This window comes from Numida meleagris, chromosome 1 (genome assembly GCF_002078875.1).
Source record: "Numida meleagris isolate 19003 breed g44 Domestic line chromosome 1, NumMel1.0, whole genome shotgun sequence".
In the NCBI taxonomy this organism is placed as follows: domain Eukaryota; kingdom Metazoa; phylum Chordata; class Aves; order Galliformes; family Numididae; genus Numida; species Numida meleagris.
Genome location: NC_034409.1, coordinates 107,035,528 through 107,058,099, shown reverse-complemented (window position 1 = coordinate 107,058,099; position 22,572 = coordinate 107,035,528). Strand labels below are relative to the sequence as shown.

Genomic DNA, 22,572 nt, shown 5'->3' with positions numbered 1-22,572 from the left:
TTGCCCATTCCATGGGCTAAAAAGGCTGATGTTCCTTGGCCGCTGGTGCAGCAGCTGCACCTCGGATACTGGCAGTAGCTTGCTCCCCTTGGCACAGCACCAGCAACTTTCTGTGCTCCCAGGTGGGGTTTGCAATTTATTACTTTATCTTGTTGCATCGGGACTGGTCTTAGACACCTTAAAACTCAGCTGGCTACTTTTCCTTTCTAGGGTGCCAAGAAGAAGAAAAAATGAGCCAGGATGGCTCTTCTAGGAGAAATCAGAAGTGAAATCAAAGAATCATAGAATTGCTTGAGTTGGAAGGGATATTTAAAGGCCATCTAGTCTAACTCCCCTGCCATGAACAGGGACACCTGCAGCTAGAACAAGTTGCTCAGAGCCCCATCCAGACTGACCGTGAATGTCTTCAGGAATAGGGCATCCTCCACAAATCCTGAGCTTATAAATCTGCATGTTACCTGAACTGCTATCCCAGAATGAGGCAGCGGCAGCAAGTTCTCCCTAGCACAACCACAGGCTCCTGTCATGCCAGGGAGTGCAGGCTCCTCCAAGTTAATATTTTCTTTCATATTTTATCATCCTCTCTGGGTCACATCCTCTCTGGCAGAATGACACAACCATCGTTATGCAACACATTGCCTGTGCTCACACTAGTGTGGAATCCCTTCCTCTCCTGCTGTTCCTCTCCCAAGCTGGTGAGCTTCTCCTTCTACCACAACCACAGCAACCACAGCTGCTGCTTTCCACCAAGGTGAATGCTTTGCACATGCACAAGCCCTACCACACAGAGCAACAACTGAATCACCTCCTTCGCTGGGTTGACTCTACCACGGAAGAGGGAAACGTCCAACCTGAGGAGCTGACAATTTACCAGACTCAGCATGGACCCCTCTGAAGTCCAATCTCTATTCCCCATCCCACTTTTGATGCTCCTCCAACTCCATTTTCACTCCCTGCTCTCCAAGGATGCTCTGGGACCTCTGCTTCCCCGCTCCATGCAGGTTGACAGCTGTGCTTGTATCACAGATCTGGGGCATTGTATGGGATACAGGTGGTAAGGAAGTACAGACAGGGTAGGCAGGTTCCTGAGGACTTCAGGAAAAAAAAAAAAACAACCCTCAATATTCCTTATTTTTATTCATTTGAATAGCATGCTTTCATATATACACCAAATATTTTTATTTAGAAAAACCTCAAGTAAATGAACTGGCTGATTGGATGCTGGAAACTGAAAGAGTGAAAGGAAAATAAATAAAAAATGAGAGGAATGTTTCTCTTTGCCAACACACAAAGTAGTATAGATTAAAAACACTAATTAGAAATGAAAACGGCAATGAGAATTTCATTTTAGCGAAATGCATGTTGATATGAATATCCATTTTGAATGAATTAAAAAAAGTTTTGTCCATAAAAAACTGCCTACAAATCCACTACAAAAATTGTAAAGCCTATCTAAGCCCATCTCCTCCTGTCCTCCTGCATACTTTTTTTCTTCCTCTCCATTGATGATTTCATAGAATCATAGAATCATAGAATGGCTTGGGTTGAAAAGGACCTCAAAGATCATCAAGTCTCAACCCCCCTGCCAAGTGCAGGGTCGCCAACCACTAGACCAGGCTGAATTTGAAGGAGAATAGTGAATTTCCTGGCCATAGAAGAGGTGAGTAGCATCTCAAAGGCACAAGGAAGCATGGTCAGAGGTGCAGTGCAGACAGAAAGAGAAGTCAGAAGTGAGAGGACTAGAAAATGTAGTCTGTAAGGGAGAAAACCACTGCTTGATGATTACAGTAGGAAGTTCTTGCTCAGCTTTCTCTGAAATGTTTTCCAAGCTGAAAAATGAGCTAGTTAATAACCTGCACATTTCCTGTACAGTTCACTTGGGAACAGCATGATTTATTTAGGCATCGAGTAATATGCTCCCCATGTACATAGGTCAAAGGCACTACCTGAAATGCAACTACTGATCCCAAGATAACCGCTTCATAAAATTGCATACAGTTATATATTGACACAAGGGAAAGAATCTACATCTGGGGCATTTTTCACTCCTTAAGCTACACCTAATTATTTCTATCCCTTACACCTCTTTCTCCCCATCATTTAGAAACACATATTTTTTTCCCTTATCTTTTCCTTAAAAGACATCTTGACTTCTCTTGTTTGTTCACATCTTGGTTGAACACACCCTCCACATTATCCACTTTTCCCTATGGATGCAGAGGGCAGGGATGTGCTGCAACCACTGAGCAGTAACTAGCTGGCAGGTGTTAGAAGCCTTCCTCCCTGCAAGTGCAGCCCTATCAGATAAGCTTGCTACAAGCCCACCAACTGAGTCAAACAACTGTGCTCCTCCACATGTACACAGCCTGGGCTCAGAGGAAAGGAAAAAAAAGAGAGAAAGAAAGAGAGACAAAAAGAAACAAAAAAAAAAGACAGCTATCATGAGGACAGAAAGTAATGGCACATGGAGAAGGTGATTCACTGCAAAGTTTTGCAGAACGAGGACAGCTTGGATTGTAAGCTTTGTGATACAAGGGACAGCATGAAGGGACCTTGCTCCACTACCAGTTTCACTAAGTATGGGGAGGGAGGAGACCTAAGGAGGGAGAGGAGTTCTGATTCATGGTGGAAATGCATCAAAAATGCACAATAACAAGAGCAGCACCAACAGCCTCAGCACCAACAGCTGAGTCCCTGTTTTGCTCCAACACAACGCGAGAGTGGTGCCAGTGGGCAGCGCTGGTGTGTATGCACACGTAGACACGCAGACACAAACACGCTGATTTGTCATCAAATGTGCATGACCAGTCCCCAGCAGGACAGCTTATCAGCAACGTGGCTATGAGAAAGTGATAAAGGCCAAGGTAATTACAGCTACTGGTATAATCACTGGGTAAATATTGTGGGACTCATTCTGAAGAGTGCCGAGTCCCTTAAATTTCACCTGGGGCCACCCTGTGCCTTGTAGGATCTGAAAAACTGGACACTCATGTTAAAAAAAAAACTGATCAAAATACCTGGAAGAGGGGAAGAGTTTTCTATTGAGAGAAAATGAAGAACTCTCATTTCAGCAGAATCAAGAAGTTTTGCAGAAACTGTTTGATGTAAGCATTCTCAAGAGAAAAAAAGACCAGAGAAGTTTTCAGATGTACAAAATGGAATGAGATAACGTTTTGTTCTGATATAGTGATTTATTTATTTATGTTTGCTATGTTCTCACTACTGAAATATTTTAACCTGTATAATGGTAGAGTATGGGATAGCCATACTATCAAAATAGAAGATTTCTGGAGAATTTTCATGAGGAATAACTGTGTTTCATTTTGCAATAAATGTAGACTTCTTGTTCCCACACTGGATATAATGGCAACATTGGTCTTCAGAACAGAAGTACTATTCTTTCATCAGCTCTATCACAAAAAAACCCACCTCAAAACATTATTTCCCCTGATTAAGTTTTGTGGTAAGCCCTGTAATAAGAGCAGGAATCACCTAAAGATACTTTTCCTCAAAGAGAGGAGAAAAACTCATGGTTGCCTAGAAAGGGATTTAATTTAATATATCTTCCCACAGTGGTTTACTTCTTAGACTGGACACAACACATTCAAAAAGCATGCAGAAAATTCATGTAGTGCATACCAAAAACAATTAATTTCTCACTTTCCTACAGAGAACTGGCGACTGGGTGTTTTCATCTCCACATCTCTAAGTCACTACATCCCAGCCAATCCCAGGATAAACCTCAGCTAATCAGATCGCAGTCTCACAGGTTTTAATCCTTGGATATCTCTTTAAGTTTATATCATAACAGCAAATGCTCCTTGACACCTACAGTGTAATTTGCTGCCATTGATAGCTCCACTACCTCAGCCACTGCCACTTTAGTCAGATAGGCTGCAGTGTCAGAGACCCACTGAATTATCTACCTGTGGCGTAATCTTGGGTGCGTAATACTGAGTTTTATATTAATAAAATGCTGATATCACCATGATGCACTCCTGAGACAGATATGCGATGCTGAAATGGGTGGAGTAATGATGAACCCCACCCTTTCCATATATATTTGTTAATGACTGGTTTCCCTTAATAACGCTCTTCTAAAGGACAGATCTTTTCCTTCCCAGCAGCCATACATAAAACTCACATAAGCATAAAAGGAGATGTTTCTTTTCCAAGCATTGCTGTTGTGTCATGTCAAAAATTACATCTCCATCAAGCCAGGGGCATGCAAAGAGAAAACCAACATCAAGCTTATGAAAGTGAAATCAAAGTAGCGACTGTCTGATCTGTGAATAAGCCCTTGTGGACAAGACATTACCATCCCCGTACATGCCACACTCTTATCTAAACAGTATCTCTTCATCAAAAAGGAGCCAGAAAGTGATGTAGACTTGTCATGTACCCCCTTGGGTTCACAGCATTGTAATGCAGTTCTGCCATCATTAAAGATTTCAGGAACTGAGGTGTACAGAGAAGAGCAGCACCAGAGCTGAATGCAGAAGGGGATATCAAACACACAAGGTGAAGCTGCCAGACCTCACCTCTCACCATCATCAATCAGATTCCTATTGCACACAAACAACAGAAGTATCAAGGCCCAAATTTACACACTGTAGGTTTTTATCATGAAATTCCTGCTAACTGGCCTAGTAGTCCATTTTACAGACTACTTCTGCTGTAAATTCCTTTGCTGTTGCCACACAGCACAACATTTTCTCTCAAGCCCTCCTAAAACTTCCTTTTCTTCTTGCTGTGCTAGCTTGCATTTAAGTTAATTGGAGAGAGATCATCAGCTGAGTGAAGTAAGGTCTGAACACAACTTTGTGTCATATCTCTTCTGTCTGTGAGATAAAGCTGGGTGGAGCGCAGAGAGTAAGGAAAGCAGAGGGGAGCTGGTGTGGGGCGGGCATGCAAGGCCCCGGAGGGAGACACGGGTATGGACTGAGTGAGCAGGGGGCACCAGAGTATAGTAACAGACCCTGGTGTTTAAGTTATGTATACAATTCCTCCCTGCAGTGAAACAAAAGAGATGGGGAGAGGATGTAGAGATCACCCAAAACAGAGGAGTGAAAATTCAGTGTGACATGGAAGGAACCTCACCCCAAGACTGGTGGTGTTCATGGCACTGGTACAAAGGACTTCCCAGGATACGGATGGGACAGTCGTACCAGAGCTGTATCCCTCAGAAAAAGCACCCATTTTCTCCTTTACCCATTTTCTCCTCCACTCACCTTCTCCTCAGCCCAACTTCTCCTTCCATCTGTGTATTAAAAATTTTAGTCCGGCTCCTGAAAGCTGACCCACAATAATGTATCCAGACCAAATCTGTGGACCCCCGGGGAGCCCTACAGGGTTCAGGGCAGGCCCTGGAATTGTTCTTTGAGGAGCAGCACTGACTTGGGGAGAGGTTCACAAAAGGTTTGGCACATCTCTGCAGATTAGAGGCAAATGAGTGTCTTGAGCTAGAGTGAAGAGCTGTGGGCAGGAGAAAGCAATCACCCCGTGCCAAGAAAAGCACTCAGAAATACCATGGCTCTACCCTGACTGGCCCTGAGTGAGCACACGGTCCCTAGGCCTGCCCAAAGACGTGGACCTGCCTCCAGGAAGCTGTGGTGGGAGCTGCGGGCTGAGGCAGCTGTGTTGGAAACAAGCACCTGAAGGTCAGGTGGGCCCGTGCCCCATGGGGATAGATCCAGGGAGAGTGGGTGGAGGGCATGGCCAGAGGAAGATGGAGTGATAATAAAGGCACACGGCCTCTATTAGACAGCTGTGGCAGTTTTGGTAACACTGCGTGGGGATAGAGGGACCTCTGAGGGGACAGTGTGTGGTTGGCCCAGGAGGATTCGTTCCCTCATGGAGAGCACAGGTTGATATTCAGGTGCTGTGCCAAGCCTGAACTTGACTCAGCGCAGCACTGGGCACAGGACACGCACCCCATGGAGATCAGAAAGGACATTGTCCTCGTCACACAGAGAGCACTGTGGCAGCTGGAGGGGAAGGCAGGAGGGCCAAGTCCTGAGGTGATTACTCTGACCTTACTCAGTGGGAATTTTGCCTGAACAACAACTGAGTAATGGCTCTGTGTGCTGGCACACGCATGACACACCGCAGCATTTTACATGGGAGTTGTCTAGATTTCTAATTAGTTTGCATTTGTCCTGGATACATTTTGACAAAACAGCACCAGGCAAGCCTATTTTGTCCTACACCCCCCTGTATTTAATAGCATTTGTGATGCATGTAGAAAATGCCTGGGGGCCTTGCACCGCACTGCAACCTGAGCGTGGCTACAAGCACAACAGTGCAGGCTCATGGAGCAGCCAAATCTCTCACTCACAGCCACTGTAGACTTCAGTCATGCTGCAGGGACGTTGGTGGGAAAAGCCCAACACTGCTTTGGACGATGGTAACTAGCGATAGGATGACAGGTGATGGGTTTAAGTTGTGCCAGGGCAGTTTCAGGTTGGATATTAGGAAACGCTTCTTCTCAGAAAGAGTGGTGAGGCAGTGGCACAGGCTGCCTCAGGAGGTGGTGGAGTCACCGTCCCTGGAGGTGTTCAAGATTGTGTGAATGTGGCACTGAGGGACATGGTCAGTGGGTGTGGTGGGTGCGGGCTGGTGGTTGGACTAGATGGTCTTAGAGGTCTTTTCCAACCTTAATTATTCTATGGAGCAGGAACATTTCCTCCATTCATGTGGACAAACTGGACACAGGCCACAGGGCTTAGACAGTACAAAGATGTGACCCTGTGCTGCCTTTGCGGAAGATTGTGGGGTCATCTGAGGCCTGTGGGGTAAGAAAAGTGCCTGAACGCTGTCTTTTCATCGCAGTATCAGCTCTACACAATCAGATGTCTACCACATAGAGGATAGGTCACAAAGGACCTCTCCTCTCAGCTCTCAGGACAATACACAGAAAATTGCAGACTGACAAATACCTTGTCTTGTTCATGGTTTAACACCTCCCCTCTTCCACCACCATGCTTGGGAAGAAATCCCAAAGAAACAGTGTCTCCCACCTGGGCCTAAGACTTAGAGACTCCCAGGTCCCCCCCTGATGCACACCTGACCATGACAGCTGCTCCCCTGAGCCTGGTTACAAGACCACAGCTCTCCAGCTCCTCTTAGCACACACTGGAGTTGCTATACAGTGCTTTTCTTGTGTTGTAAGGTGTTTCGGCATCTCTGAAACACTGGTTATGAAGGTGAAAAATAAGACTCTATGAGCCTCGCAGATGTCTGTCACCAAATGTTATTGCAGAATTAATTCTGGTTGAGGGTGAAAAAACAAAAGTATGCAACAAGTTTTACAAGATGCCTCTTATTTCTTTGAATAGACAGAAGGATTCCTCTCACAGGCACCTGCAATTTAATTACCGAAAACCAAAGGAAGATATCTGTGTGTCATGAAGCAGTAATGTGCTCTCAGTCAGGGATTTAATAGTAAGATAGAGAAAAGAAAAATGCCACGTGTGCCAAAATAAATGTAGGCCTCCTGAAACATAACTTTTTGTGATAACAACAGATTGAATGAGAGATTGGAGTGCAGTGAATACTCCAGACAACCAAAAATGTCACACTATGATGTAGGACATGATGGTTTGCCTCCCTCCCACAGCATCACCGAAGCTGATGGGAGCATGAAGAATGGACAAATCCAACACACTGTTCAGCCTGAAATCTTCATCAGTTCTGGCAAGTGCGAGCAGAGTACAGCATTTGTCACCCTTAAAATCCATTTGGATCTACAGATAAGGTCAGTTCACTAAAACAAACTTATAAATTGCAAAGCTCTTGCTGCTTGCTTGGCAAACGAGAGCGGTTCCAGAAAAGCTTTTAAGAGCATGGGTCAAGCATGCAACGCCAGGTTTAATAGCAGCAATTTAGGAAGCTGCTATCTGCTGAACTGTTCATAACCCTTGCACTGCATGGCCAGCCACCAGTGAGGCTGCATGGCAGACGATGTGCCAGCACCTCAACATGACCAGCACTGAGCTGCCAGGACAGCTCAAGGCCTGCAAGGAGTAGACATTTGGCACAGAAACAGCCAAAGTGCAAAGATGTGATATCTCTGCCACCAAGTCAGTCTGTTTGCTTTTAAACCACTGCAGCCTTTTCTGCTTTGAATGCAGTTTTTGACATCTTTTTACAGTTTAACTGGTAACGTTAACAGTACATTCAAATAAAGGCAGAATCAGAGACTGAAGTACTCAAAATTGGGAGGGAGTGTAACATGTGAGAGAGTCCTTTCTGAGACAGGGAGTATCTCAACTTCCAAAATGACCAAATGGTTTCACATTAAGACTCATGCTAAGTTTCAGCAGAGGCCAAGTTTCCAATCCACTCACTTGTGGGGTAGATGACACCCCTACAGTCTCATCAGCCATACGTTTTAGCATCACCCTTGGTCTCACTGATCTTGCTCTGTAACCTGGCATTTTACTGAACAAGTGTGTAGACCAGTTCCTTGACTGGGAAGGAAGTTCACACTGGTTCTATTTCTTAAGTTACTACACATGGCAACTCAATCACTTTGCAGCAGGGTAAATAAATGCTTGCATTACTCACTTGGATTTTGTCATTGTTTGACTTCTTCACAGACTAGATATAGGAGACAACAAGTGTACGTGCATAGTTCCACAGAAAATTCTCTGTCATGTTGGTGAGTAATATAAAAGACACAAAAGCTTGAGTTTTCTGTCCAAAATAATTTTGGATGAAAAATTACTTCAACTTCAGCATCTACATTTTCTATTTTGTGCAATTTCAGACTTTTCTGGACACTTTAACACCAATTTTCTGCAATATGGTTCCTTCTTACTGTACAGAAATTCAAGAGTGTGACGCCTTTATTGTTTTCTGCTGAGCTGAGCTCCTTAGAATGGTTATACTCTTGTGATATATTTCTTACTTATTCAGGCCATACAGTATTTTCTCACTGCAGATGTTCTTTAACATAGAACTGTGCTACTAAAAGAGAAAAGAACATGAAGTGCCCTGAACTAAATCCCCAGTGAACATCTGAATATTCAGTGGCAGCAACTGACAAGCTCTACCCTGAAGCATTTCTGGACCTATTGTTTTTTTTCAAACAGCTTTATGTTCACCATAGAAATGATTAAACCTCTCAACAGAGAGGAATTGGAAGTCTTATTTATCTATAAATACTGCTTTATCTGCTCCTATCTGTAGAGATGCAGAATGATCACTTACCCTTAGCATTGACCTTCATAAATTTTTAAGGCATTACTGTGCTGATAATAAATCTGTGCTTATATGAACGGCTCCCTTTATCTCATGCCTTTATACAATTCGTTACCACTGATAATCAAACACTAATAAAAAATAAGTCTCCTCTCCCCTGAAAAATCCCAAGTATTTTAAGTGTGGATGAGTACTTTGTCTGGGAAGCAGGAAGACAGTGTGTCAACAGACAAGTTGCCTTCCAAAAGTATTAATGTTTAGGGCAGAAAAACAGATGTGGCAATAAAAGTCTTTCAATGGCAATTCAGTCTTGACATTAGGTTGGGACACTCATCAGTCGATGGATCTGCTTACTGTGAATAGTCTCCTCTCCTGGAGAAATTTCAGCTAGAAGCTGAAAAAAAATTAGTAGAATATGGTGTAATAATCCCCTTACAATTACACTCCACAAAAGTATTTATTTCCTTTGGTAGCTGAAAAGTGCCATGCTACTGATTTCTTGGGCTCACATTTTATATATGTACTTTTTTAGTTTAGGGCTGAAGTAAATAATTTCTCTGAAGAGAGGTTTAGGAAACAATGGGGAGAAGGAGTGGCTTGTTTGGAAACATGGTGACACAGCCGGACACGCTCAATGTCAACAGAGATTTCAATGCACTTGCACAAGAAGATATTATGGGAGAGGTCTGCGCTGTAAGTGGATGAAATACTTCTGTTTATATCAATAATATATCATCATTACCATGCAAATTGGCGTATATCAGGTTCTACTTTTTGGTGTTGGGACAGACATTCTTTACAAAGTCATCCTTTTGTTGTGAGAAACAATAGGTCATTTCTTTCAGCACCCTAGCAGTGATTTGTCTACAAATACTTGAAGTCTCAGCTCAAGCTCACAACTGGCATAACAGCCCTAGAGAGGATTGCTTCATACAACAAGAAAAAGTAAGCTGTGACTATTAATTAGATTTCTGTGTTGAAAGATACCATTTTTAAATCTATGTATTTCATGTAAGTTACTTAAGGTTCTTCCTGGCAGACTTTATTATGTGTATACATTGTAATACATGTATATATAAAAGCAGGACTTTTTTTCCCCTAAAAAGTATTTTCAAAATAATTGTCCTGTTCCTCCATGACTCCTCACCAAGAAACTTGTCATTTGGAAAAGGATTCCTTTAATGAAGTTATTTTAAATAATACTGTTTCAAATCAAGTTAAGAAAGCCTCAAGGGGAAAATATAGTCTATTTCAAATTCTTTCAAACTAAAAATTTTAAGTGTCAATATCTGTGATTTTGCTCTCTATTGCCTCTTAAACTCAAGAAATCAATTCAGAAATGCTTCTAACTGACCATTTTCCCTCCACACTGCTGCCCTCCCATGTCCCTCTTCCCTCCTGCTCTCCCCAGGCAAGATTTTGTCATGGACTTTTTCTGGGTTTGCTGTGCAGCTCAGGGTCATGCCCCAGCTTTCGTCTCAGCTCCATCCCTGCCACCACCACAGGGTGACCGCTACCTCTACTCTACTCACACTCTGCCCCAGAGCTACTTGTGCTTGCTCTTTCTGCCCTGCTCGAAGGTAAGAGTTCACATCAGGGCTCAGTAACCTGCTGCTAACAAAAGTGGAAGCTCCTGCTCTCCTTCCTTCCTCCTCCACCCACCTGTGGCAGGCAGCAGGGCACAGGACTCCTTGACTTTTGGGGTGTGCAGAGGGAAGGTAAGGTAAGGAAAACAAGAAGTCGGTTCATGGGCAGTAACCTATTCCTCTACTTACCTAATACACATCCACCACACTCTGCTCTTTTTTCCTATGAGAAGCCCAATGGACGTTTGTACCGTCTTGTATTATTGAAGCATCATGTTCATCTTTGCAGAACCTGATCTTGCTTCAGTTCAAGTCTGTATTAGAAGTATCCTTAAAAGAAATACAGTCAGCTTCTTGCACATGCTTCCCATTTGCATTTCTAAATCTGCAGATAGAACTGTTTTTGCTCTAGAGTCCATTCTGTATGCAAGCAATCCCAAACTTTATAGGAAATTAGATCCCTTATGTGGATATTAAGATTGTGTCTAAATATCCCTATCATTGCTATGACTGACTGTGGATCCCATCTGCTCTTCACAGCAGCTGAAGGGAAGCTCACAAAACCTGGACAGAAAGACAGATCATGCTGTTCATAAGTCTAGTTTGTTCTGGTTACAAATCTAGATGCTAAGTGTATGTTGGAGGGTTGCTTTGGTTTTCACTGTTTTTTTTCTTAAGGGACATGACTTGTTGCAGGGAAGGTCTCCAAAAAAAAAAAAAAAAAGAACCAAGCAGAGATAGTCTCACATGCCCATGCTTGCAGAGCTCTCCAAACAATGACTCAACAATGAGACCTCTCTTGGCCATCTTGCAACAACCTCGGCATGGCAGAGTGACAGTGAAGACAGTTCAGTGTCAACAGTAGTACTTCAATGGCTGATCCTTCCAGTAGTTTAAGCAAAGGCTGTGGTAGGTATCAAGATAATGAATAAGTAAGGGAAGTCTGCAAGGAGATAAATACAGTGAGGGGGAAGACACAAAAAGAAGAGAGCCTGGAGAAGGCTCAGAGGAGACCCCATTGTGGCCTTCCAGTACTTAAAGGGAGATTATAATCAGGAGGGAAAACAAATTTTATGTTGGTAGATAGTGACAGGACAAGGGAGAATGGCTTTAAACTAAAAGAGGGGAGATTTAGATTAGATGTCAGGAGGAAAGTTTTCACTCAGAGAGTGGTGATGCAGTGGCACAGGTTGCCCAGAGAGGTTGTGGATGCCCCATCCCTGGAGATGTTCAAGGCCAGGTTGGATGGGGCCCTGGGCAACCTGAGTTGGTGCCTGACTTAGTGGTCGGCAGCCCTGCCCATGGCAGGGGGTTGGAACTGGATGAACTTTGAGGTCCTTTTCAACCCCAGCCATTCTGTGATTTGTGAAATGAGTGGACTGAGGCATGGAGGGAGAGAGGAAGAGCAGAATCGGACAAGTCAGAAATAGTAGCCACCTAAAGGGCTAGCTTGTGAAGTAACTATTAAAAAAATACACAATGCCACTAATTAAAGAGCAGGGAGAAATTAAATCCTTGCTCCTCTATGCAGGCTTCTTCTTGTTAGCAGGGATTCTTCTACAGAGACAAAACAAAGACCGGACCTTAGAGCTAGTCATTCCTGTGAAGAGGCTACACATAAATGTACTGCCCACAAGGCCATAGAGGAATCTCAGCACTGAGACCCCTCAAACTGCAATTGAGGGAGCACAGCGGTCACAAATGCTACCTTGTCTTCCCAAAGAGCTTGTGCCAGGACAGAGGAAGAATGAGCACACGCCATGGAGGTAAATGATATGTGGTGGTAGGTGATGCGATGTGCGGAAGTAGTTGATGTCCAGAGGTAGCTGATGTGCAGAAATAGGTGGTGCACCAGCCTCCTCTAGCAGCACAGTCGGCTGTGAGCAGCACAGTCGGCTGTGGTGGAGCAGCCCTGCTTCCCAGCAGCAAGTGCTGCTGAGTTTTCTGCTCCAATGCAACACTTGCAGGGGACTTTGAAAACATCCAGAAATGTGATAAATGACTTATCTTTCCCTAATGCTGTTGGCTCCCCTCCCATCTTGCAATAACCCAAGGGCACAATTAAGGCCTTTCTGGATAACAGGAACGCTCCCTAAAGTGCTAATAATGCTGGAATGATTGCTGGAGAATTTAGAAACCTAAAGCTTATCTTCTGTGCCATACAAAAAGGGATCTACTTCTGCAGACATCCTAATCTACAGGATTCTATTTGAATTTCAGCTAATTCACGGGCTCACACTGGGAATAAGAAAAGGCTGATTAGAAGTTGGGTGAATCAATAAGTACTGAATGGCCTAGAGAAGTGGGAACATTCATTCACTCTAATAAAACTGGGAAAGCTGTGGGTGGATGACTAAAAGGAACAAAGGGCTGCTTAACAGCATTGAGCTAGGGTAAAAAGGCCAGGAAGAAAAGTGCTTATAAAACTTTATGACTAAGAGCAGAATGAAATGAGAAATGCACAGGAAGAAGTGTCGGATCAGTAAATGTGCCACTCAAAACCTATGATGAGTCATGCTGATTCCTGCCTTTTAGGCTGGGGGTCCACCTTGCTGAAAGGGATAAGCTCCTCTCTTTGGTGCCCCCCCTTTGAAAGTCTGATTTCTTTTAGTGAATTGATGTGATTGCTCAGGGGAGGGCCAACTTCATATTGCAAAGCAAGATAAACGCAAAGGCGCCAGAGCCACTGGTTGCTCCAGAGCAACATTAAGAACTTCAACACTTGGAAAAGTGAAGAGATTGCCTGAAGGAGGCTACAGGGTAACAGATGTGCCCTGAAGGACTCGAAACAAGTAGAGGGAGCAACAGCTCCAGCCTTCAGCACAGGAGACCAGGCGATCAACCCAACCGGAAACAGCAACCCCGGGCCAAAGTTGCAGCGCTTTGTCAGGGCCTGTATTTCTTCTGCTTGTGCTTTATTTGCCCCGTGGCTATGCGGAGAGCTTTCTTCTCTGAAGTCAATTTGCAAGTCTCATGAGGCTTTAGCTTGCATAATAAACTGTTTTCTGCTAATATATATTTTGAGCAGCAGTCTGTTCATTAAAAACAATTTTCTTCTAGAAGTGCACAATGGTTTCAATATATTGAAATGGCAAAAATGGAGACCTCTTGTTCAGACATTAAAAAGTGTACTGAAATGGTCAAAAAGGATTTGATAACTAAAATTCTAAAGCTCTTGAGATCAGTGTGCTGTAGACCAGAAACAAACTTGTGCACAGATATGCGGTTCCCAGTTCTGTCAGAAGGTCACTATTTGTAGAATCATAGAATCACTAAGGTTGGAAAAGACCTCTAAGATCACCTAGTCCAACCGTCAGCCCCACTGCACCATGCCCACTGCCCATGTCCCTCAGTGCCACATCCACACGGCTCTTGAACACCTACAGGGACGGTGACTCCACCACCCCCTGGGAAGCCTGAGCCACTGCCTCACTGCTCTTTCTGGGAAGAAATGGTTCCTTTCATATAGATTCGGTTCAAATTTTGATTGCTTTAAAATACCATTTACAAAACACTAGCATCAGCCTGATGGAGTTACACAGAAAGCCACCAATGGGATGTTTATTTTTGTTCAATTTAGTAAGGCTAAATATGACTTTTGGACATTTCCTTCTGAAATTTTACAAACATCTTTTGCTTTCTTCAGAAATTTTGAACCCCTATTGTCAACACAACCAAAAAGACAATGAAAAGGATAAAATGAGCACCACGCAGCAGAGACACACCTCGAATGCTGCCTCATGACAGAAGTAAACTCTGAGCTCAGCTTTTCATGACAGATGACAGATGATACCCACCTCCAGCAAAGTGAAGGGGAAGACCTAAGACAAGAGCAGGAAAGCGGTGCTTGGGGTTTTCCTACACACCTTGCAGCAAAAAAAAAAAAAAAAAAAAAAAGTCCCAAAAGTCTTAGAAGAAACCCAGAAACTCTCCTGGTTTCCAGATAGGCTTTATGGATCCCACAGGTTTGCAAGTTCGTGAAAATTTTGGTTGTAGACACATGTGTTTGGGGATTTTCAAACTAATCCTCATGAATTCTGAGGTTCCTTGATTATTTCAATTCCTTGGGTAGAACAGAGCTACTTACGTTCCAAACATGAAATACTTCAAAGCAAATCCTTCTTCTGGCTTTTAAGATGTACACAGTGATCCACGCGCTTATGAGTAGTCAATGCATTTAACAGTATGTCAAAATGTATGCGGAGGACATTGGCTCTCATGCATTTAAAGATGTCTCAAAAAATGGAAACAGTGACGAGGGCTTTGCTTTTGACACAGGTATGCTCTCGGGGCAAGGACCGACTTTCAGGGCTGTTTCACGGGCATGTGGAGGAGGAGGAAGCCCGCAGCCTTCCAAACCGCAGTAGGGTGCTCGGGCTTTGTTTCCCACACCTCAAAGACTGCACCTCTCCTATGGGAAACTGCAACTTCTCAGGTCGAGTTACTGACTGAGGACACCTAGTGGGGTTTTGGTAAACATCAACGCCACAAAAACTCATTTCTATCAGAGACTGATTTATTAATAACCATTACCACCATTAAGCCTTTTAAAAACAAACAAAAAAAAACAATAACAAAAAATCCCTATACACATTTTAAAAAAATCAGTCACTGCTTCTATAGAAAAATCCCAGAGTATCTTCCCAAATGTTTGCTAACCTCGGTCATTCCATCACACACTCTTCCTGTTTCCTTTCCACGTTCTTTGCTGAGACTGCTGTTTCTCAGAGTTTTAGGTCAACTGGCCACTGTTACATTTTGAAAGTGTTTCATGGACCTAAGCCCATCAGTAGAGTCAATCAGGACTAGCAAGCTCATCAGCACGACTGGTTAGAAGGGCACCATGGCCTCAAACTAGCAGTGGAGCTCCAAACCACAAGATGGGAACCAGTAATTAAAATTGTGGGTGGGCAATACTTTTAATTTTTATCCACTTGTAATGAGTAGAATATTGTTCTGTCAACAGTAAAACAAGACAAAACAAAACCTGAAAAAAAGTCTTTTATTGTTGAATCACAGAAATACTGAGTTCAGGTAGGTTACTGATGGAGATGCAGTTGCAGATGCAGTTGGGTGGGATTTTACAGATGACACCTGTTCAGAGTTTCTACCGAGACGGGAATAACAAACTAAGGACATTTTAGGATGTAATCTGATCCTTGACAGATTTTTTTTTTTTTTTTTTTTTTTGTGGGCTGAAGCTCCGTGGACTTCTTTGAGGTGAGCATTTTTGTTTGAGATTACTGCAGCTAGAAGTCGAAAAGCCAAAGTTAAATGCTGAGTTTCACTTCAGGATTCCCAGTCTTTCCTGCTTCAGTCCTGAAACAGAGCTTTCATTAGATCTGTGTTCTGGAAAAGTGATTTCCTGTTCTTGGCTCTCTCAGAATATCGATTTAAACCATCAGACACGAGCAGCTAAACTAACAAACTTTATCTATTTCACTGCAGGTTTAATTAAAAAAAAAAAATCCCAGACACCCCAGACCTCCCCTCTTCAATACCTGGTGGCTGTGTTCTGAGTACCCACACTGTTCTTTCACCTCGCCAGATAGATCATGCAATGATTGATAACTCAGCCTGTGCTCCAGCCTGCCCCTTAATTGCCTTAAATACCTGTTTCATCATATTCTCTCTGCTGGTTCCCATGTCTGAGAGGCAGGAAAAGCCAGGCAACAAAGATGTGGCTTCAAAGTAAAATAGAGGCAAATAGAGACAGGAGAACTTCTTCCCACCCCTCCCAATCAAACCTAAACATATTTCTGAAACACACTTCAGTTTAAGAGTAGATTGACTGGGGAAGGTGATTTCTCCTCCCTTATCTCCAGTGGCAATACAAAGCCAGAACCTCCCCAGCCCCCTAAGAAGTATGCATCAGTCTGAAATGCATCAGAGCAGCCAGGATAGAGGAGGGAAGAAGAAACGGACCTCATATACTCTAATAAAGAATTCACAGTAGAAAGCCTGGGATAATTTAGAACCTTCTAGCATAAAAATCAAGGGAAGCCAGTAGCTGGACCATGATTTAATTTCTGTCTTGGTGAATTCACTCCAGTGTGCAGGAGAATTCATTTTTGCGTGAAATCAAATTGCCTTTATTTTGAGGTAAGTGCTGAGTACAGGGAGAGTCCAGGAGCCATCATGAAGCCAGCAGTATGAGGAAGAGAATGAGGAGAATGGATGAGGCACTGTAATGGCTTGCACACTGAAGCTCTATGGCTAAAAAGTGGGGTCATGTCCCTGATTACAAGGCAAGCACTAGATAAGGACACTGCTCCTTCGGGGAGTTGAAGGATGACGTATTTTCCATTCACTTGGGTGCTGGGTCAGCCTTTCTGAACCAGGAGATTTCCTATCTGCCCACGCTGTGTTTGGCACTGTCTTACTGAAAGAATTTCCATTATCAGGTACTGATAAGAGTGGAATACAAGCTCTGCTGTTACCCCAATTTTTTAATCCCTATTGAGAGATTCATATCATGTTATTGAGTGTGCAGTTTGTGCTAGGAAAATCATACACTCTGGTCGTCCCTTTAGAAAAACAAACTGTGAAACTCACAGCTTTGGAAGGAAAAGCAGAGGTAAAATGATCTAATGAGAGCATGAATTAAAACCTCTCAGCACTGCTGAGCACTGTGAACACCAGCACAATGCTGTTTCTTTGCAAGACGTGCCTGTTCATGAGATGTGTGCTTTTGTGCTGAAACAGGCACAGCAGCAACATACCACTGCTGTTCTTCCCAGAACAGTCAGCTGATTCCCAATGACTTTAAAGCTCACCTGTAATTACACTACAATGCAAACCCAGACATCTGCTGGGTTATCTCCTTTTCAGAGTCAGTGCAGCCAATAGCTCTCTAAGGCTTTGTTCTGGGCTATCTTAACAATCTCTGATAGAGGAACTTTTACTGTCCCTCTCCCTCTGAAGATTAGGACTTTTCTACCACTCTTGGTGTTAGGTAATAGGGTTGTCCGGGAAAGGGATTAAGCCTTGATCTGTCCCTTGTTCTGAGCAATCCAAGAATTACTATATAAACAGTACAGCCCAATAAACAGTCAGCCCCGAGCCTCTTATATCTACTTGGCACTGGGCAGAGTCCTAGCCAGCACTACCCTTGCCCTAAAATGTGCATGCACTTCAGATGTGGCCTGCGATACGGCAAGATTATCAATAGATAAGGAGCTACTGGGAGGAGTGGTTTATCCTAATAAAGAACATGATACAAGGCAGACTTCATGGCTGAAGATCTCACTTTCCTGCACTTGCTCTGTAAGTCTTACAAGCACCGTAGCTGGCCATAGCCCCACCAGGTTTCATCATCAAGAAAGTCTCCTTACAGTCAGGCAATTTTCTTCTCCTTTGCAATGCTTCCCTACCTGGCTTAGACATTTAAATATATTGCCAATTCTTGTGATTTTATCACAACTGTCCCACTTTTTTTTTTCTTTTTTAATTAAAATCTCAACTCCCAAAGGCAAGTAATTATTCAGGAATCTCAGGTTTCATTTAAAAAAAAAAAAAAAAAAAGTTTCCAGACCTCAGAAATGCTCAGAAAAAGTTTGAAAAGGAAAATATATTCTAAAGGTTAAAAAACAGAAACAAAAAAAAAAAAGATATTGTTGTTCAGAAATAAGAAATGAAACTTTATTCCAAGGTTATTATTATTTTTAAAAGTAATTATTAACTTCTTTTTCCCACAAAGAGGGAACAGGAGGTGATGAAGCTTGAGTCATTGTCTGGGACTACTAATACTGAATTTTACAGTTAATTTGACAAATAAAATCAGATTAGTATAAAGAGGTCAAAATCTCATATGAAGGAGGAAGGTTAATAATAAAACATGTTCATTGTTCTAATGCCTGTTACGAATGTCTCAGATTAATTGAAATTTAATTCTGTTTTGGTTTTGCTATTGTTTGCACAGCAATAAGAGAACATCAGACACTTTACAAACACTGCAGGCTGACTTAACTGGAATACAAATACACGACCTTTATATGAGGGAGGGAAGCCGAGCATTCTTTAATTATGTTCTCTGATTGGTCCCAGGCTGTACCTTTTGCTAAGCTGAATAGCATTATAGACACAAAATGCATGCTTTGTGGAGAGCTGGCACCAGAGGAAGACAGCCAGATTCAGTCCAACAATAGCTTTCCTGTTCCTACAGGACAGCTCGTGTCTTTACTAGCAAAATGCTGAAGTATCATCAATTCCTTGCATGTGTCTTTGCTCCCATGACCTCTGACGAAGGCTTTCAAAGAATTTATTTATTACTACACCATGAACCTTTAGGAGAGAACACAACTATAGAGGACACCATATAAACAATCACTGCAGAGACATACTGTCCAGAGAGGACCTGCAGATCACAGCTAAGAATTCAGGCAGCAATATCCCAGGTGAGAAAGTGGACAAACAGGACTAGGTGGAGAGAGAAAGGCCACAGACTGGTCTAGACATAGCTGAGTGGCCATTAATGAGTTTGGAATTTGATTTATTTAAGTATTTATTTACAATCCTCTGAAGTGCCACATTTAGATTAGATGTTGGGGGAAATTTTTTGCTGAGGGGGCAGTGAGGTGCTGGCACAGGCTGCCCAGAGAAGCTGTGGTGCCCCATCCCTGGAGGCGCTCAAGGCCAGGTTGGATGGGGCCTTGGGCAGCCTGAGCTGGTGGGGGGCAGCCCTGCCCGTGGCAGGGGTTGGGGCTGGGTGGGCTTTGAGCTCCCTTCCAACCCAAACCCTTCTGTGATTCTGTGATTTGAAAACTGCCTTAAAACCTGAACTCCTTCAGTCCCATAACAATGCAGTGCATAACTCCAATGCGTAGTATAAGAGCAAGCAAACACAAAGCTGGACAGATCAGAATTAGGCTCTCAAAATGAGACTGGACTGAGGTGAATTTTCATCCAGGAGCTTCCTGACAGTGTTACAACACTGTGATATGCAGTGTTGTACTTATTTGGGGAGGGGAAGATCTGCTTTCAGTGTTCCACTTCCTTCTAAGGCAGGCACATACTAATATGTGAATGCCAGGCATTTAATGACAAAGGTACATAGAAAACAGGCAAAATCCGCAATCCCACAATCCTTGTTGCGAACGCTTTTATCTTCTCAAATACAGAATCATAGAATCATTAAGGTTGGAAAAGACCTCTAAGATCACCTAGTCCAACCGTCAGCGCATCCTCACCATGCCCACTGACCGTGTCCCGCCGTGCCACATCCACACGGTCCTGTTGGCTTCTGCCGCAGGGGGCAGCCGCGAAAGAGAGCCGCGAGCGCCCGCCCCCTGCCCGGGGCCCTGGGGGAGCGCTGTGCTGCTCTCCAGGCTCTGCGTCCGTTCTACAGGCGGGACGGCGGCGCCCCCTGCCGGCCGCACCGCGCCGGGCCCGGATGGGCGCAGGTGGCACCTCGGGAAGGGCCCGGAGCAGAGCGAGGGATTGCGGCTGCCCAGCCCAGGTGGCGGGGGTGGTCGAGGCAGCTCACAGGGACTGGGTACCTCGCTGTGCCCTGGGCTGCAGCAGAAGAAGGGTGGCCAGCTGGGCGAGGGAGGTGATTGTCCCTCTTTGTTCTGCCTAAGTGTGGCTCCACCTGGAGTACTGCGTCCAGGCCTGGGGTCTCCAGCACAGCAGGGGTGTGGAGCTGTTGGAGTGAGTCCAGAGGGCTGGAGGACCTCTCCTGTGAAGGCAGGCTGAGGGAGCTGGGCTTGTTCAGCCTGGAGAAGAGAGGGCTCTGGGGAGACGTGATCTCGGCCTTCTTGTACTTAAAAGAAGTTCATAAGCGGAAAGGAGACCAACTTTTTACATGGTTTCATAGTGTTAGGACAAGGGAGAATGGCTTTAAACTAAAAGGGGGGAGATTTAGGTGGGATATTAGGGGGAAACTTTTTACTCAGAGGGCGGTGAGGCGCTGGCACAGGCTGCCCAGAGAAGCTGTAGTGCCCCATCCCTGGAGGTGCTCAAGGCCAGGTTGGATGGGGCCTTGGGCAGCCTGAGCTGGTGGGTTGGAGCTAGATGACCTTTAAAGTCTCTTTTAACATGAGCCATTCTGTGTTTCTGCGGTTCTTCAAAAAGTTTATTGTTTGAACAGATGCTCTGCCTTTTGTAAAACCGTGTGTGTGTGCGCGATCTGAGACAACAGCTTATGCTGGTTCTGCAAGTGTTGAAAAGGACATGTGAAGCAACAGGGAAGCCTGTAAAAATCACAGCTGCAGGGAACTTTCCCATGTGATGAAGATTTAGGGGCTGGGCTCTGCACAAAAGAGTGCTTTCAGCTGCATTTTAGGGCAAGCCACAAACTTGGGGGGGGGGGGGGATTCTTGCTGCATGGCAATTTTGTTCTTTTATAGTGACCAGGATGGGTCTTTTGCTGGGTGTGAACAAGTCCCGACAACTTTCATGGTTAACCAGATTAGCATGGGAAGATACAGCCTGCCCCCAACTCCACTGCTACTGTGCAAGATCTCTGGTGGTGCAACAATAAATGTGACAGCTTGTGCAGAAAGAGAAGACAGCAGCTAACAGGTTTTTGTAGCAAGTGACTACTGTGATGCGGTACCGCCAGCTGCCTCCCTGCTTCCAAGCAAACCTTCTAAATTTGAAGAGCTATGGATTCTTCCAGCTGTGGTGAAACACTGTCCAAAATGAGAGACAATGAGAGGTGACATCCTAAAGTAACAGGCTCCAAATCACTGCACTGGTCAATAAAACTTTATTCACTTTCACTGATTTTTTTTTTGTCTAGCTAAAGTATGAGGTTACTTATGTGTATGGGATCTGCTGAGTCACGGCCTGAACCACTGATTGAGCACCTGGAGGAAAGACCCAGTCAGCCCTTGGAGCACAGGTGAAGGCAATCAGCCTCATTTAAGGGCTGACTGCCATGGAGGAAGTTTCTCTTTTTGGAGATCCCTCCTTGGTGTAGGCTTTTCCCTGTGAACCTAGAATCTTCTGATACAGGTGAGTGATCTACTTCCCTTCCTTTGTAGGACCTTTCTATCGTGCCAGACCTTCCACGTCTGTTTGTAACACCTTTTCCATTGTGCTGATCTTTCTGATTGCTACATTTATGCTTGGTAAGGTCTGTAGGCTTTCAGTACTGATAGGCCAAATAGCCCTCCTATTTGAGAAGCCTTGCTATGGCTAATGACTTAATTCCTCTGTTCTAGACTTGTTCAGTGTAAAGCCATTGAAGTTTCTTGTGATAGCTTTCCTTCTTCTTTAAATTGGCTCATAGCTACCCTTTTTTTTGTGGATGGTTTCTGTCCCCTTTAACACGTCTCCCTTTTAATTCACCTGATGCTCCTCTGCACAACCACCTTACATGTAACTTTACTCCCTTTAAACATTCTCCTACCCTTCAGAAGAAAAACATATTCCTTGCCCCTCTACCATCTCTGACGTTTCATGTTTCTTTATTTCCAGTTCCTCATCCTCTCCTACTCACCTTACAGTATCTGTGGAATAGAAATACGTGGGACATGGGTTATTTAATTGAGGCAAAGAGTTTAACGCAAATCAGATTTCAGTCAGATGAGGGCGCTGTTAGAAAACGTGTTGGTTCCCACTGCTATATTCACTGCTGGTCCTCCCAGTACTTATGTATCAGGTTTGCATTATAAAATGATCTAGACTGACCAAAAAAAACACAAAACAACAACAAAAAGTGAAGGATTTATGCCAGATCATTTCAGAGATCTGGTTTACAGCAGGGCCATTTCTACAGGGGAAGCAGTAAGCTCTGTGGCCAGGAAGAGGGCAACCAAGGGCAGGAAGAGTTTCTAAA

The 22,572-nt window shown here is 44.0% G+C and overlaps 1 long non-coding RNA gene across 6 annotated transcripts; it reads left to right on the top strand.

Moving 5' to 3' along the window:
* On the top strand, positions 1,518–13,814 carry LOC110403161. Of its 6 annotated transcripts, none has more exons than XR_002441539.1 (6): positions 3,624–6,020; positions 7,619–7,756; positions 8,601–8,662; positions 9,737–9,897; positions 10,050–11,699; positions 12,322–13,814. It is a non-coding gene; the product is annotated as an uncharacterized LOC110403161 (long non-coding RNA). The 6 variants fall into 6 exon arrangements; XR_002441540.1 differs by having other exon boundaries at positions 9,737–10,149; positions 10,616–11,699; XR_002441538.1 differs by lacking the exon at positions 3,624–6,020 and adding an exon at positions 1,518–1,660 and having other exon boundaries at positions 9,737–11,699.